This window comes from Pseudophryne corroboree, chromosome 4 (assembly GCF_028390025.1).
Source record: "Pseudophryne corroboree isolate aPseCor3 chromosome 4, aPseCor3.hap2, whole genome shotgun sequence".
NCBI classification, from domain to species: Eukaryota; Metazoa; Chordata; class Amphibia; order Anura; family Myobatrachidae; genus Pseudophryne; species Pseudophryne corroboree.
The window spans coordinates 293,511,685-293,528,161 of record NC_086447.1 but is presented as its reverse complement, the minus strand read 5'-3'; positions in this window follow the sequence as shown (position 1 = coordinate 293,528,161).

Sequence of the window (16,477 nt, the reverse complement as noted above, 5' to 3'; positions counted from 1 at the left end):
TGTACATAAGGCTCTTTGTTTTCTGGCTGCCCGCAGCTGTGCCCTCCACATCACTGGAGCTGTCTGTCCGAGTTCTCTTTGTGACAGTCCAGGGGCAAATGCAGGATTTTTAGGGGGGAAGGGGAGGGGGGGTGGTCCCAGATATGAGAGAGAGGGAGAGAGATAGAAATAGAAGAGAGTGCACATATATGGAAACCTCCAAACCGTGTGTGTGTGTGTGTGTGTGTGTGTGTGTGTGTGTGTGTGTGTGTGATATATAAACACAGAGCCAAGGAGACATGGGGAGGGAGAGACAGACAGACATGGGGAGAGAGGGGGACATGGGGGGGAGGGAGAAAGAGGGAGTGAGACACAGACATGTTGAGAGAGAGACATACATGCTGAGAGACAGTTCTGGAAAGAGAGTAACTTGGGTGGGAGAAAGAGACAGGGACATAGAGACACAAACATGGAAAGAGAAATGGACATGGGGAGAGAGAGACAGACATGAGGTGGGATAGAGACACACATGGAGAGAAACAGACACAGGGAAAGAGAGACAGACACAAGGAGGGATAAGACATGGAGAAAGAGACAGACATGGGGAGAGAGAGTGAAACACACACACATGGGGAGGGAGCAGACATGGAGAGAGAGACACACAGGGAGAGATATACAGAGACGTGGAGACAGACACAGGGAGATAGAGACAGACAGACAGACAGACAGACAGACAGACATACGGAGAGAGAGAGACGAACAGAGAGAGGAAGAAAGAGAGGAGTGACATGGGGAGGGAGGAGATATGGAGAGACAGACACAGTGACCAGGAGAGACAGACATGGGGAGGTAGAGATACAGGAAGAGAGACACACACACACACACACACACACACACACACACACACACACACACACACAGACATTGGGAGGTAGGAGGAGACATGGAGAGAGATACAGACACAAGGAGAGAGAGAAAGAGCGACAGATAGACATGGGGAGAAAGAGACCGAAACAGGGAGAGACAGACACAGGGAGGGAGAGACTGAGGAAAATGGTATGTTAACTCAGTGGTTCTCAAACTGTCATCAGGACCCCACACAGTTCACGTTTTCCAAGTCACCCAGCAGCTGCACTTTTTATCACCAACTGTCACATTTAAAAAATCTACAGGTGACCTGCAAAACATGGGCCGTGTGGGGTCCTGAGGACAGAGTATGAGAACCTGTGCCCCTATTCCAGGTGCTACAAGGGCAGCGTTTCCACAGCAGCTGTTAATACGTAGAGGTTAGTTACGCCTGAAACAAAATACATGATGAAACAGCGCTCAACAGAATAATATAATAATATAAGAGCTGGCATGGTTAATATATTAAAACACTTTCATATGGCAAATATCCCATGTATATCACAGAAATAGTAAAGTGACAATCAGCTTGCAATTAGCATTAAAATCACATGTTTAAAAAGTAAATGAAGTAATATGTAACAGTTTATACCCCTGTTCCAATAATACAGAATACATTTCAATATACCCGTTCCTAGTATAGTCCCTGAGGGGTGATAGGCAGTCTATTGATAAGCACAAAATCAACAGCAGTGAATAGTTACCGCAGCTGATGGTAGGGTCACAATGGACAAGGTCGCATACTGGCGGCCGGGATCCCGACGTCGGTATGCTGACTGCCAGGATCCCGGCCACCAGTCAACCATACCCAATGCATTTGAATGACTGCTTCTACCTGGTGTAGGATTGTGACCCTACCATCAGCTGCGGTAACTATTCAATGCTGCTGATTTTGTGCTCATCAATAGACTGCCTATCACCCCTCAGGCACTATACTAGGAACAGGTATACTGACATGTATTCTGTATTACTGGAACAGGGGCATAAACTGTAACATATTACTTCATGTACTTTTTAAACATATGTGATTTTAGCTCAGATTGCAAGCTGATTGTCACTTTACTATTTCTGTGATATACATGGGATATGTGCCAAATTAAAGTGTTTTAATATATTAACCATGCCAACTTTTATATTATTATATGTTATTCCAGTGCCGGATTAAGAGGGGACCCAGGGGGTAAGCTGCTGTCCACTGACAATTCTACTGTCTACAGGCTCCACCGCCAGCAGCAGCACTCCCAGCAGCAGCGGCAGCTGCTGGGAGAGCTGTACCCGTGTCGGAGCCTGGAGAGAAATAGAATAATCCCCTACGGCTACACCCTTGATGTTTCTACTGGAGGGCGGGTGACACGTGGAAACGCCCGGGATGCCCGCTGCCAGCAGCAGCAATACAGTCCCTTACAAGGCTGTGTGCCGTGGCCAGTGTCTAAGCCCCTGTCCCAGTACACAGGATTCATTAGAGTGGAGGAGGCGAGGATTGACAGAAGTGCGCCCGCCTCCTCACTGCCCTGCGATCTGTCTCTGTCCCAAACTCCCATCGCAGCATCAGCTCCAGCTCGTGGTGTTAGGTGAGGGACTCTGAGGAGCAACAGCAGGTTAGATTAGAGTGGACTGATGGGGGAGAGTGCTGGGCACAGGCTGTACTGCACACACCCAGCTCAGACACTAACAAGTGCTTTGTTTAGTGTTTAGGACACTGGCTGCAATGTGCCAATGTGGCTATGTGCATATGTGAACGTGGCTGTGTGCATTTGCGTGTGTGTGCATATGTGGATGTGTGCATTTGCGTGTGTGTGCATATGTGGATGTGTGCATTTGCGTGTGTGTGCATATGTGAATGTGGCTGTGTGTGGCTACGTCTTTGCAGTTGGACCACACCTCTTTGTTGGTGTACTACATTTTTCAGTTATCTAAGGGGGGGTTACTGTTCGCACTAGGTATGTCTTGTAACAGCCCTGCCCTTGAGTCTGTGCCCACAGGCTTGATCGTCTCCCCTCCGTCTGCAGCGTTAGTGTCGAGTAGACGCGCTGCACAAAAGACAACTAGGGGTGGAGACATCCTCCAAGAAGGCACTGAGGAGCAGGACTCTGAAGGGGAATCATTAAACATATTTTATGAGGTGGGGGTGAGAGAAGGTTATTAAATCCTGACATCAGGGAAGCGGGCCCCCCCTGTTTTCAGTGCCCCAGGACCCCTGAAGGCTTAATCCAGTTATTCTATTGTGTGCTCTTTCATCATTTTTGGTAGGGGAGAGAAATAGAGACTGACATATGGAGGGAGAGAGGCATGGAGAGACAGACACCAGGAGAGACAGAAACAGGGAGAGACAGACATGGAGAGAGAGAGAGAGAGAGAGAGAGAGAGAGAGAGACAGACATGAAGAGAGTGATATGGGGAGGGGGAGGGAGACTGGTATGGGAAGGGACTCAGAGAGAGGGACACAGAGAGAGAGAGAGAGAGAGAGAGAGAGACAGACAGACAGACAGCTACACACATGGAGAGAGAGAAAAACAGGCATGAGGAGAGAAGACAGGGACTACTTACCCGATCAGCCGACCAGCCAGCCCCCTCCAGCATGCCAGTCACGGACCTGCTGCAGAGTCACTTCCTCACCCGACCTCTGAACTCTCAAAGGCCCATGGGAACTGCCTGAGAGGAGCTGGCCAGGTGAAGTGACTCTGCAGCTCCTCCTACAGTTCAGTCAGCCCAGCCTCCACATACGTATAATGAGGCTGTACTGCAGCTGCGTGCACATTACAGTGAGTGAGTGAGCCTGCCCTGCTGCCTTGAAGTCCTCCGTCTCCGGTAAACTTCGGAGGGGTGGGTCACAATCTGCAGCCCTTGGTGTAAGCTCGGGTGGGGGGTGGACATTGTTTGTGGCAGTCAGCCCGGGAAGGGGGGTGGATTGGTATTCTGACAGTACAATCCACCCCTGCTGCCACTGCCCAATCATTCAGTGACAGGGGCGTGCTCTCATATCTGAAAGCACGCCCCTTGTCAAAGCGGCACTCCTAGCCCGATGCCTGGCCCCGCCCCCCGCTTCCGGCCCTCTCACATAGCCAGCGGGAGGCACCGAAAGCGGTGCCTCCGATTTATAAGTAAAACTGTTTTTTTTTACATAAAAAGATGATTAAAATAATATAAAGGGTAAGCACATACTTATGACACATCATATGTGTCATAAGTATCTTCTTACTATTATTTTAATCATTTATGACAGGGGAGGCACTGCCTCCCCTGCCTCCCCTGACTGCACGTCCCTGCACTAAATAGTATTGTGTCAAAGGGCTAGAATCAAACACAACGCATATTGGCCCTCATTCCGAGTTGTTTGCTTGTTAGCTGCTTTTAGCAGCCGTGCAAATGCTAAGCTGCCGCCCTCTGGGAGTGTATCTTAGCTTAGCAGAAGTGCAAACAAAAGGATCGCAGAGCGGCTACAAAATAATTTTGTGCAGCTTCAGAGTAGCTCCAGACCTACTCCTAGCTTGCGATCACTACAGACTATTTAGTTCCTGTTTTGATGTCATGAACACGCCCTGCGTTTGGCCAGTCACGCCTGCGTTACCCCAGGCACGCCTGCGTTTGTATCTGACACGCCTGCGTTTTTCCGCACACTCCCTGAAAACGGTCAGTTACCTCCCAGAAACACCCACTTCCTGTCAATCACTCTGCGGCCAGCAGTGCGACTGAAAAGCGTCACTAGACCTTGTGTGAAACTGCATCGGCTGTTGTGAAAGTACGTCGCGCGTGTGCATTGCGCCCCATACGCATGCGCAGAAGTGCAATTTTTTTGCCTGATAGGTGCGTTGCGAACGAAAGCAGCTAGCGATCAACTCGGAATGACTACCATTAGTCCAATCAGTAAGCAGTCAGTATGTCAACGTCATTGAATGCTGACACCAAAATGTTTAAGATGGTAACAGCTGGAAAATGTTTATGATAACAAAATGTCTGCATATGCAGAGCCGGCCCTAGGCATAGACAAATTTGGCAAATGCCTAGGGCATTTGATATGCCTAGGGGCACAAGCAGCTTCTGCTTATTAAAATGATATGTGGCATGCCTATGGTCTGTGTGTGACTGCGGCTGTATCTGCATAGTAAATGCTACATTACAGTGTATTACTGGAAATCACTGTAACCTACCATCTTGTATGCAGGTACAGCCACAGTTGCACACAGAATATAGGCATGCTGCATATCATTTTAATCAACAGAAGCTGCTTGTGCATCCTAGCCACATAGTAATGCAAATAAGACAAATTTTCATAAAAAAGCGCATGACGAGAGCAGAGCTGCCAGCTGAATCACGCCAGGCATCTCCTGCTGCATGGCGTATTGAGGCAAGATTTATGAGGACACATCTGTATCCAAGCAGAGGCAGAGGTCACAGTGTTAGCGGCCATGTGAGTGCTGTGTGCGGGTGGGTTGGTTGTGCAGTAGTGTTTGGCATATGTGTGAGGGGAATTATGTGTATAAGGGCATTAATAAAGGTTGGGATAATGTGTAAGGGGCATTATGTTTATAAGGACATTAACAATGTGTGTCATATGTGTAAGGGGCATTACTGTGTGGTATTATGTGTATAAAGGCATTACTAATGTGTGGCATTATGTGTATACGTTGCTCTACTGTGTGGCATAACGTTTAGAAAGGGCACTACTGTGTGGTCTGATGTCAATAAAGAGCAATATGATGTGGTATAATATGAATAAGGAGCAATTCAGTATGTAAAGTAAAGTAAAGTACTACTGTGTGATGTAATGTGAATAAGGGACACTATAGCATGATAAAATGTGAATAAAGTTGCACTACTGTGTGGCGTAATCAAGAACACACCCCTTTTTGAGCTGTGCGCCGAATGTGTGCACTATTCCTATTTATAATATAGTAAGTAGGAACACCAAAATGAGTAGGATGGGGGGAGGGGAAGGAAGGGGGTTTCGGGGGGAACCAGACAATACCTTGCCTAGGGCATCATATTGGTTAGGGCCATCTCTGTGCATATGCAAGTGTCAACATGAGCATTAGGATTAGGGGTTAAGGCAAGGTGTACCTCAGAAATGCATTGTTGACATGATCATCAGTGTGAACATGCAGAATATCAACATTCTCATGTTGACATGAACATGGTCAGCGTCGACATAATACACCGAATCCGCCCAATCTAACTAGTATTCAATCAATGCAGAGACTATTCTAGTGACCTTTATAGATTACAAAGAACATTCTAATGACCGGTAAACATTATAGAGAAATAGAAAGAACATTATTGTGACCTACTGTATACAGACAGCATTCTAGTTACCTCTGTACAATGCAGAGGTACGTTTAGTGAACAAAATACAATAAAGAAAACATTCTACTGAGCTCTGCACAAATCAGAGAGCAAATAAGCATTATACAATACAGATATAATCCTATCTACTTCTATGCAATACAGAGATCATCTTAATGACCAACATACTGTATAATACAATGGGGATTCTTTATCAAGTCTTTTGACCTCATTACTCAAGCAGAGTTTATGCACAATACTGTATTATGAGTTTACAGATTTTCCGCTGGGATACCAAGAACTTCTGTGGCTAAAGATGAGCAAAGTCTTCACAACTAGATTATGAGAAGTTTGGCTTATTAGTTTACAAATGATTCTTTTAAATAAACTGTACCAGTAATAACCTCAGAAAACATAGAAACATGTGATTACTCAGCATTACTTTATTCAAAACTGCTGTACTAAACTCTGTGACATGGTTCAGATTATGCAATGTAAAATAATATAATACAGTCCACAGTTATATTAAATGGTACACTCTTCTCTAGAGCTAAGATATCAGGCATGAAATATCTGTAATGTTTGTTTTAATTTAAAAAATGTCCAGGTCGATTGTGGTTTTATTTCATCCATGCTACAGGATGTTTATAATTTATTATATATGGCTATAAATGAAACCTTACTATTATTCTCATTAATTCAATCAATTATGTACAGCATAACTTGAGAGAAGTGTTGTTTATTTTATAAATACATAGGTATAAGAAGTGTCCTTTCTGCACATGCACTCCCATAGCTCTCTCCCACCTTAAACCATTCTTTCTGACTGTTCATTACCCCCAGAATTCCATCCCTCATGATTCATGGCAAACTTTGTCACACCTGTCTTCAAAGCTAAACTGAAATCACTAGAACTATTTCAAAACTAATTTATGACTGGCACTTACCCTTACCTGTTATCAGCTCTTTGTAATTTTTAGCACATTAACATGCCTGTATATACAGTACTGTGCAAAAGGTTACGGCAAGTGTGAAAAAAATGCTGCAAAGAAAGAATGCTTTCAAAAATAGTAGTGTTAATAGTTTATTTTTTATCAATGAACAAAATGCAAAGTGAATGAACAGAAGAGAAATCTAAATCAAATCAATATTTGGTGTGACCAACCTTTGCCTTCAAAACAGTATAAATTCTTCTAGATACACTTGCACACAGTTTTTGAAGGACTCGGCAGGGAGGTTGTTCCAAACTTGGAGAACTAACCACAGATCCTCTGTGGATCTAGGCTTGCTCAAATCCTGTCACTTTGTGTAATCCCAGACAGACTTGATAATGTTGAGATCAGGGCTCTGTGGGGGCCATATCATCACTTCCAGGACTTCTTGTTCTTCTTTATGCTGAAGATAGTTCTTGATGACATTGGCTGTATGTTTGGGGTCACTGTCCTGCTGCAGAATAAGTTAAGAGCCAACTCGATGCCTCCCTGATGGCATCACATGATGGATAACTACTTATCAACCAGTGATCTAGACTTATTAGCGAGTGCAACACTTTTTATTAGAATGTAAGCTCTCACGAGCAGGGCCCTCTTCCCTCATGTGCTTATCCGTTCTTACTTTAATAATCTTCAACTGCACCAAATCCAGCAGTCTTCTGCCACCTGATACTTATTCCAGTGTCATCGGCTGATGTAACTATGTTTATTTACCCTGTACTTGTCCTATACTGTCATCAACTGTAAGTTGCTGTTTTCCTGTTTGATTATTTGTTTATGTACTCTGTAATTGGGCGCTGCGGAACCCTTGTGGTGCCATATAAATAAAGGATAATAATAATGATAATTAGAGTGTTTACCCAGGGAAATCTGTAGAAGTATACTATGCACCATGGGGCATTATTAGCAGCACTCCGGCTCATATTTAGCACTATATCCATGTCATCAATCCCCCTATGTCCCCTTCATGTTCCCTCCAATCATCCCCCATATCATGCCCCACACATTATTATTATTATTATTATTATTATCCTTTATTTATATGGCGCCACAAAGGTTCCGCAGCGCCCAGTTACAGAGTACATATGCACATAATCAAAACAGGAAAACAGGGACTTACAGTTGAAGACAATACAGGACAAGTACAGGGTAACTAAGCATAACTACACCAGTAAACAACATAGAGATAAGTTCCAATGTGGCCAAAAAACTGCGGGATTTGGGCAGTTGAGGATTACTAAAGTAAGAAAAGGATAAGCACATGAGGGAAGAGGGCCCTACTCGTGAGAGCTTACATTCTGAGGGGAGGGGTAGACAGACAGGGGTGACACAGATGGGGCACATAGAGAGCATGGAACAGAGGGTTAGGATGAGATTTGGCTGGGTTTGGTAAAGAAGTGGGTCTTAAGAGCCCGTTTGAAGTTCTGTAGAGAGGTGGAGAGTCTGAGGGGGAGAGGTACAGAATTCCAGAGAATTGGAGCAGCACATGAAAAATCTTGGAGATAGGAGTGGGAGGAAGTAATCAGAAGACAGGAGAGTCAGGGTGCAAAAGCAGAGCAAAGAGGACGGGTGGGAGAGTAAAGGGAGATAAGGTCAGAAATGTAAATGGGAGAGGAGTAGGTGAGTGCTTTGTAAGTGAGTGTGAGAAGTTTGAATTGGATTCTGAAAGGGAAGGGAAGCCAGTGAAGGGCTTGTAGGAGAGGGAAGGTGGACATAGTGCGTTTGGTGAGGAAGATGAGCTGGGCAGCAGCATTGAGGATAGATTGGAGTGGAGAGAGGTAATTGTCTGGGAGACCAGTTAGGAGGAGATTACAGTAGTCCAGTCTGGAAATAATCAGTGAGTGAATAATGATCTTAGTGGCATCCTGGGTGAGAAAAGGTCTGATACTGGAAATGTTTTTGAGATGAACATGACAGGTTTGTTAGAGGTGTTGAATGTGTGGTTTGAAGGAGAGGGAGGAGTCAAGGATTACTCAAAGACAGCGTACTTGGGGGCTAGAGGAGATAGTCGTGCCATCAATGGATAATGAGATTGTGGGAGGTGAGGTTGTGCGGGAGGGTGGGAAGATGATCAGCTCAGTCTTAGACATGTTGAGTTTAAGAAAGCGCTGGGACATCCAGGAAGAGATAGCAGAAAGACAGTTGGAGATACGAGTGTGGAGAGCCGTGGAGAGATCAGGGGAGGAGAGGTAGATTTGAGTGTCATCTGCATTGAGGTGGTATTGGAAGTTAAAAGAACTAATGGGTTCACCTAAAGAGGACATATAGAGAGAGAGAAAAGGAGAGGACCAAGAACAGAGCATTGGGGGACACCAACAGTTAGTGGAATTGGGGGGGAGGTAGCATCATGAGAGGAGACAGAGAAGGAATGATCAGGGAGGTAGGAGGACAGCCAGGAGAGGGCAGTATCACGCAGACCAAGAGAGGGAAGGATTTGCAGAAGGAGTGGGTGGTCCACAGTGTCAAAAGCAGCAGAGAGGTCAAGAAGAATAAGCAGAGAGTAGTGGCCCTTATATTTGGCTGCATGGAGGTCATTGCAGACTTTTGTGAGGGCAGTTTCAGGGGAGTGGAGAGAACGGAAACCAGACTGGAATGGGTCAAGCAGTGAGTGAGAGGAAAGAAAGGCAGTGAGGCGATTATAGACAATACGCTCAAGAAGTTTGGAGGCAAAAGGGAGGAGAGAGATGGGTCGGTAGTTGGAGAGAGTGTTAGGATCAAGGGTAGGTTTTTTAAGAATAGGAGAGACAAGAGCATGCTTGAAGGCAGAGGGGACAGTGCCTGATGAGAGGTAGAGATTGAGAAGGTGGACAAGATGGGAACAGGCAGAAGGAGAGAGGTAGCGGAGGAGGTGGGAGGGAATAAGGTCAAGTGGGGAGGTTTTTTTTGGGGGGAGGTACGGATAAGGGCCATGACTTCCTTGCCAGATACATTGAAGAAAGATGTGAGAGTTGGTTAGAGGGAAGGGCCCTCTTATCATTATATCCCCTATCAATTCCCCCTACCCTTGGCCATATTATGCCACACAGTAATGCTTCCAATTAATTGTATGCCATATAGAACTGGACAGTGTATTTTATATGGTACAGTACATGTACTCGCTACACTGCTTCATCCTACACTCCTCTGGGGGTTGTGATAGAGCGGGAAGTGAAGTAGAGGGTGCCATCGCACCTAGTGGGTCATTGAGTGACTCACTGACTGTCAGCTCATCAGAATGCCGGCAGCACAGTTAGTCTTGCTGGTAGCACTAAAACAGCATCTAACATTAGGATGGGCACACCCGGGACCCTATGTATACCTATATTATAAGCTCTGGTGTATTTATCTAATGCATTTGCTTGTTTGAACTTACTGTGTGACCCAGATTATCATATATACTGAAAGGTACTGTGCACATTTATATGTATTGGTGTCAAATAAACGTATACAGTGCATCCGGAAAGTATTCACAGCGCTTCACTTTTTCCACATTTTGTTATGTTACAGCCTTATTCCAAAATGGTAGTGTAAATAATATTTGTCGTACAATTTCATTTCATTCAACCATACATCATTCTTTAGAGCATTATATAATTTCAGGCGCAATTGCAAAACCCCTCAATTAGGTAGAGAATGCTGTTTGTCTGCACTGATTGTGTGTAAAACACAATAAGAGTGGCCGGGGAGCATCTTTCTCTACCTGCCTCTCAGTAGTCAGCCAAACTGTGAATGTTGATGGGCGGATGGCAGGAGCTATCAGCCAATCAGATTGCTGACAGCCATTCACTGTTTGGAAGCATGTGCACAGATGGTGAGGTTTTTTTTCTCCAATTTATTCCCCTGAATGGTGGATAGGGGCCCCAGTTCATTGCTTTTAGGAGGGCCTATAATACTGTTAAGATGGCCCTGCATAAGTGTAAGCATATTTTACTTACAGTACAAGCATATGTTATTACAGTACAAGGCATGATACTGTAGCACAAAACAATGGCCTGTTCTCCCAAGACAAAGGACTCCCTAGCCATACCATTTAACAGCTATCTATAGTAGTTACACCTTTGACTGACAGAGTACTTGTTCTATTACTAGTCCATAATATCAGCAATGTCTTGTAATAAAGAAAGATGATATTTTTGTAGTCCCAAAAAATCTCGATGTGATGAGAGCAAACACTCTTAGCACAGATGGGCTGGATATGGAAAGAGCCATATAGTAGCAGTAGGGTTGAGTTAGTTTTGGCAGGGGACTGATTCCTGCTCCACGTGGACATTTTCCTCTTGGAGTACAAACTGATCAGAATATTCAGTGGTCTCCACCCAACACCAATTAACCTTTACTATGTATTTTCCTTTGAAGCTTGTCTTGTTTGTTTTCTAAGTAACACCAGTGAATATAATGGAAGGAAACCCATATAGTTACTACTAGTAAATCTCTTCCCAGACAGCCTTTGTGCACGGCAGGAGTTTGGCAAATCTCATATGATCCCATCCAAGTGGTCTGGTAAATAATTTATGGCGATCTTCATCCCACAATGCCTTTATGTATAAAAAATATAAGAGCTCATAAATACCATTGGGGGTAGTCAAATAATAAATCCAGAGTCTCATCAGCGCAGAAAGTAGAAGCATGAGCCAAAAGCAACAAGATTCATTTTTACTATTTCCCTGCTTACCAAAGATGATGTCCTATTTAAAACAGCAATATACATTTGTTATTGCTGATATTTTTACAGAATTTAATTTTATTGTTATTGTATTTTTACTTTTTGATCTTTGTTATTTTACATTGTCAAACATGAATGTTTAGCTTTTTGTGACAAAAAAACAGGTCAGAATCACTGTGTTTCCAGAAGATACAGTATATGAGCCACTGCTGGTTAACCCATAGTTGAAGATTGAGACCCTGGATGGAGAGGACCCTGGGCCTAACGGTGGAGCACGAGTGCTTTGAATGAAGTCATCTTAACTCTGTTCCCTTGCAACATTCTGTGATTCACATTATTTTCTATTGTCATGCGGGACTTAAATGCTTTAATTTACAAAGAATCGCGTCATCAGGTCGCTGCCCTGCCTGCTGCACTGCAGAGGGATATGGGGATGTTGTCTATTCTCCTGGAATTCCAGAAGACCTCCGTGAATTTGGAAGTCTCACAAACATTCCATACACAAATATAGGTTTCAGCTCCGCTATAACACCTTTTTCTATGTCATACTTGACAACTATCCCTGAATGTCATGGAGACTCTCTGAAATAGTGGTGACCTCCCTGACTGCTTCTAGCAATCAGTGCCTGATTAGCCATTAGACTGATCGGGCTGCAGCATTGTGCGTATGGATTTTTGGGGCACCACCGATGAGATCTTAGCTGCACTGATGAGGTTCACAAATCTCATACTCAGTGGCCCTCAGTCCTTTTTTGCCTTTTAAACCAAAGTACCACCTGATTGGCTACTTGTAAGCATATACACTATTTTAGAATTGTTTGGCTCAGAGCATTGTTTGAGTCCCTCCTCTCGCCTAAGCAGTCAGTCTCTAAATGCTTCTACAACAGTCCCAACTTCGGAACCTGCTGTTGAGATCTGACAAATGTACACAATCAGCAAGTAATTGGTCAGTGTGTACGGGTGCACGCTGAACCGATAATCACGTGTCGGATGAGATAGTTTATCGGATAGGCACATGCTATCTGATAGTGTGTACCCAGTTTTATAGAATGCATTGCTCAGTGGAGATACTGATACAGAGTATTCTGTGGCCAGTAAGTACAGGGACATAATGGAGCCAGTGCTGAAATTGCTGACCACTAAGTACAGAGTGAGTATTGTGGAGCGAAACAGCAATAGTAGCAGCAGATGCAGTGTGTGGTCAGAATGTGTTGCACAGCAGATTATAAAACAATTCATGATACAGAGTAATTCTCATACTTACTGACTGTGTTACTTTCTTTCTTAATGAGAACTATTGCACTGTACATTAAAAAGAAATGTCCTCTATCCCTGTTTGTATAGCCAAAACATTTCTGCTGTAATCCAGAGCCGACCCTAGACATGGGCAACCTAGGAAAATGCCTGGGGCATTTAGAATGCATTGCAAGCCTAGGGTCAGTGGAGGTTTGGGGCACCTGGATTACAGCTCTGGCTACCGCGATCAGAGATCAGCTCCCATCAGGCAGCTCAGCATGCAGCCATTGGCTGCACCAGCCAGTTACTAATAATGAGTCAGACTGACTCATTATAGTATAATGGCAGCCGTGGGCCATAATTAAGAGGATGAAGAAGGTGGTCTGGCAATAGGAGGATGCCCCTCCCCTCACTTATGGTCATCTCTCTCCTGCTGCCTCATCTCTGGGTAGAACCCCCTCCTCCTGCAGTTACCGCCAGGGATCTGCCATTTTGTTATCGTCCCAAGGGGAAAAAAAGAAAACAGGGGGGAGGAGAAACCCTGCCTGCCAGCCCAGCACAGCCAAGCCAGCCCTGTCTCTTGTCTTGCCTCGTCTGCGCCTGGTAAAATTTGTATTCTGTATTTGTGTGTATGTATGCATAGAGATAGATATACGAGTGCTGATTAAAGAGTAATGAGACTGATTTGGTTTATTCAGAATCAGATGACTAGACAGTATCTGAACATTTTGCTTTTTCAAAGTAGGGCCCTTCACAATCAATAAACTTTTTGCAGCGTTTCAACAACGATTTGAGGATGTGCAGTATACTCTTTTGTGACATCACTTTTATTGATGGCATTTTTCATTTCATCTGTTGAGAACAGCAGAAGCATGACTTTACACACCAAAGGAATAGCAAATCATTTTTTGGGCAGAGGCGAATTTGCATGTTTCCATACACTGGACTGTTTGGTTTCCAGATCATAATGAGAAAATAAGATTTTACTTACCGGTAAATCTATTTCTCGTAGTCCGTAGAGGATGCTGGGGACTCCGTAAGGACCATGGGGAATAGACGGGCTCCGCAGGAGATAGGGCACTTTAGGAAAGCTTTGGATTCTGGGTGTGCACTGGCTCCTCCCTCTATGTCCCTCCTCCAGACCTCAGTTAGAGAAACTGTGCCAAGAGGAGATGAACAGTACGAGGAAAGGATTTTTGGAAATCTAAGGGCAAGATTCATACCAGCCACACCAATCACACCGTATAACTTGTGATAAACTACCCAGTTAACAGTATGAACAACAACATAGCCTCGGTTCAAACCCGATCAACTATAACATAACCCTTATGTAAGCAATAACTATATACAAGTCTTGCAGAAGAAGTCCGCACTTGGGATGGGCGCCCAGCATCCTCTACGGACTACGAGAAATAGATTTACCGGTAAGTAAAATCTTATTTTCTCTAACATCCTAGAGGATGCTGGGGACTCCGTAAGGACCATGGGGATTATACCAAAGCTTCCAAACGGGCGGGAGAGTGCGAATGACTCTGCAGCACCGATTGAGCAAACAGGAGGTCCTCCTCAGCCAGGGTATCAAACTTAAAGAACTTTGCAAAGGTGTTTGACCCCGACCAAGTAGCAGCTCGGCACAGTTGTAGTGCCGAGACCCCTCGGGCAGCCACCCAAGAAGAGCCCACCTTCCTAGTGGAATGGGCCTTAACCGATTTAGACAATGGCAATCCTGCCGAAGAATGCGCCTGCTGAATCGTGTTACAGATCCAGCGAGCAATAGTCTGCTTTGAAGCAGGAGACCAACCTTGTTGGCCGCATACAGAACAAACAGAGCTTCGGTCTTCCTGATCCTAGCCGTTCTGGTCACATAAATCTTCAAAGCCCTGACCACATCCAGGGACTCGGAATCCTCCAAGTCCCGTGTAGCCACAGGCACGACAATAGGTTGGTTCATATGAAAAGATGAGACCACCTTGGGCAGAAATTGAGGACGAGTCCTCAACTCTGCCCTATCCACGTGAAAAATCAGGTATGGGCTTTTATATGATAAAGCCGCCAATTCCGAAACCCGCCTTGCAGAAGCTAAGGCCAACAACATGACCACTTTCCAAGTGAAGTATTTCAACTCTACTGTTTTGAGTGGTTCAAACCAAGGTGACTTGAGGAAACTTAATACCACGTTAAAGTCCCAAGGCGCCACCGGAGGTACAAAGGGAGGCTGAATATGCAGCACGCCCTTCACAAAAGTCTGTACTTCAGGAAGAGAAGCCTATTCTCTTTGAAAGAAAATGGATAAGGCTGAAATTTGAACCTTTATGGACCCTAATTTTAGGCCCAAATTCACTCCCGTTTGAAGGAAGTGAAGCAGACGGCCCAACTGGATCTCCTCCGTAGGAGCAGTTCTGGCCTCACACCAAGAAACATATTTTTGCCATATACAGTGATAATGTTTCAACGTCACGTCCTTCCTAGCCTTGATCAGGGTAGGAATGACCTCCTCCGGAATCCCTTTTTCCGCTAGGATCCGGCGTTCAACCACCATGCCGTCAAACGCAGCTGCGGTAAGTCTTGGAACAGACAGGGCCCCTGCTGCAGCAGGTCCTGCCTTAGAGGAAGAGGCCACGGATCTTCTGTGAGCAACTCTTGCAGATCCGGATACCAAGTCCTCCTTGGCCAATCTGGAACAATGAGGATTGTTCTGACCCTTCTTATTCTTATTATCCTCAACACCTTGGGTATGAGAGGTAGAGGAGGAAACACATAGACCGATCTGAACACCCAAGGTGTCACTAGAGCATCTACCGCAACCGCCTGAGGGTCTCTTGACCTGGCGCAATACCTCTTTAGCTTTTTGTTGAGGTGGGACGCCATCATGTCTATCTGAGGCAGTCCCCACCGATCCGTGATCTGTGTGAAGACTTCTTGATGAAGTCCCCACTCTCCCGGATGCAGGTCGTGCCTGCTGAGAAAGTCCGCCTCCCAGTTGTCCACCCCGGGGATGAACACTGCTGATAGTGCGCTTACATGGCCTTCCGCCCAGCGTAGAATCCTGGTCGCCTCTGCCATGGCCACTCTGCTCCTTGTGCCGCCTTGGCGGTTTACATGAGCCACTGCCGTGACATTGTCTGACTGAATCAGAACCGGTTTGTTCCAAAGCCATTCCTCCGCTTGGCGTAGGGCGTTGTATATGGTCCTCAACTCCAGGACATTGATGTGGAGACCAGTCTCTAAGCTTGACCAGAGACCCTGGAAATTCCTTCCTAGTGCGACAGCTCCCCAACCTCGGAGGCTCGCGTCCGTGGTCACCAGGACCCATTCCTGAATGCCGAACCTGCGACCCTCCAGGAGGTGAGCACTGCGCAGCCACCACAGGAGAGACACCCTGGCCCTGGGAGACAGGGTGATCCATTTTTGTATGTGTAGATGGGACCCGGACCATTTGTCC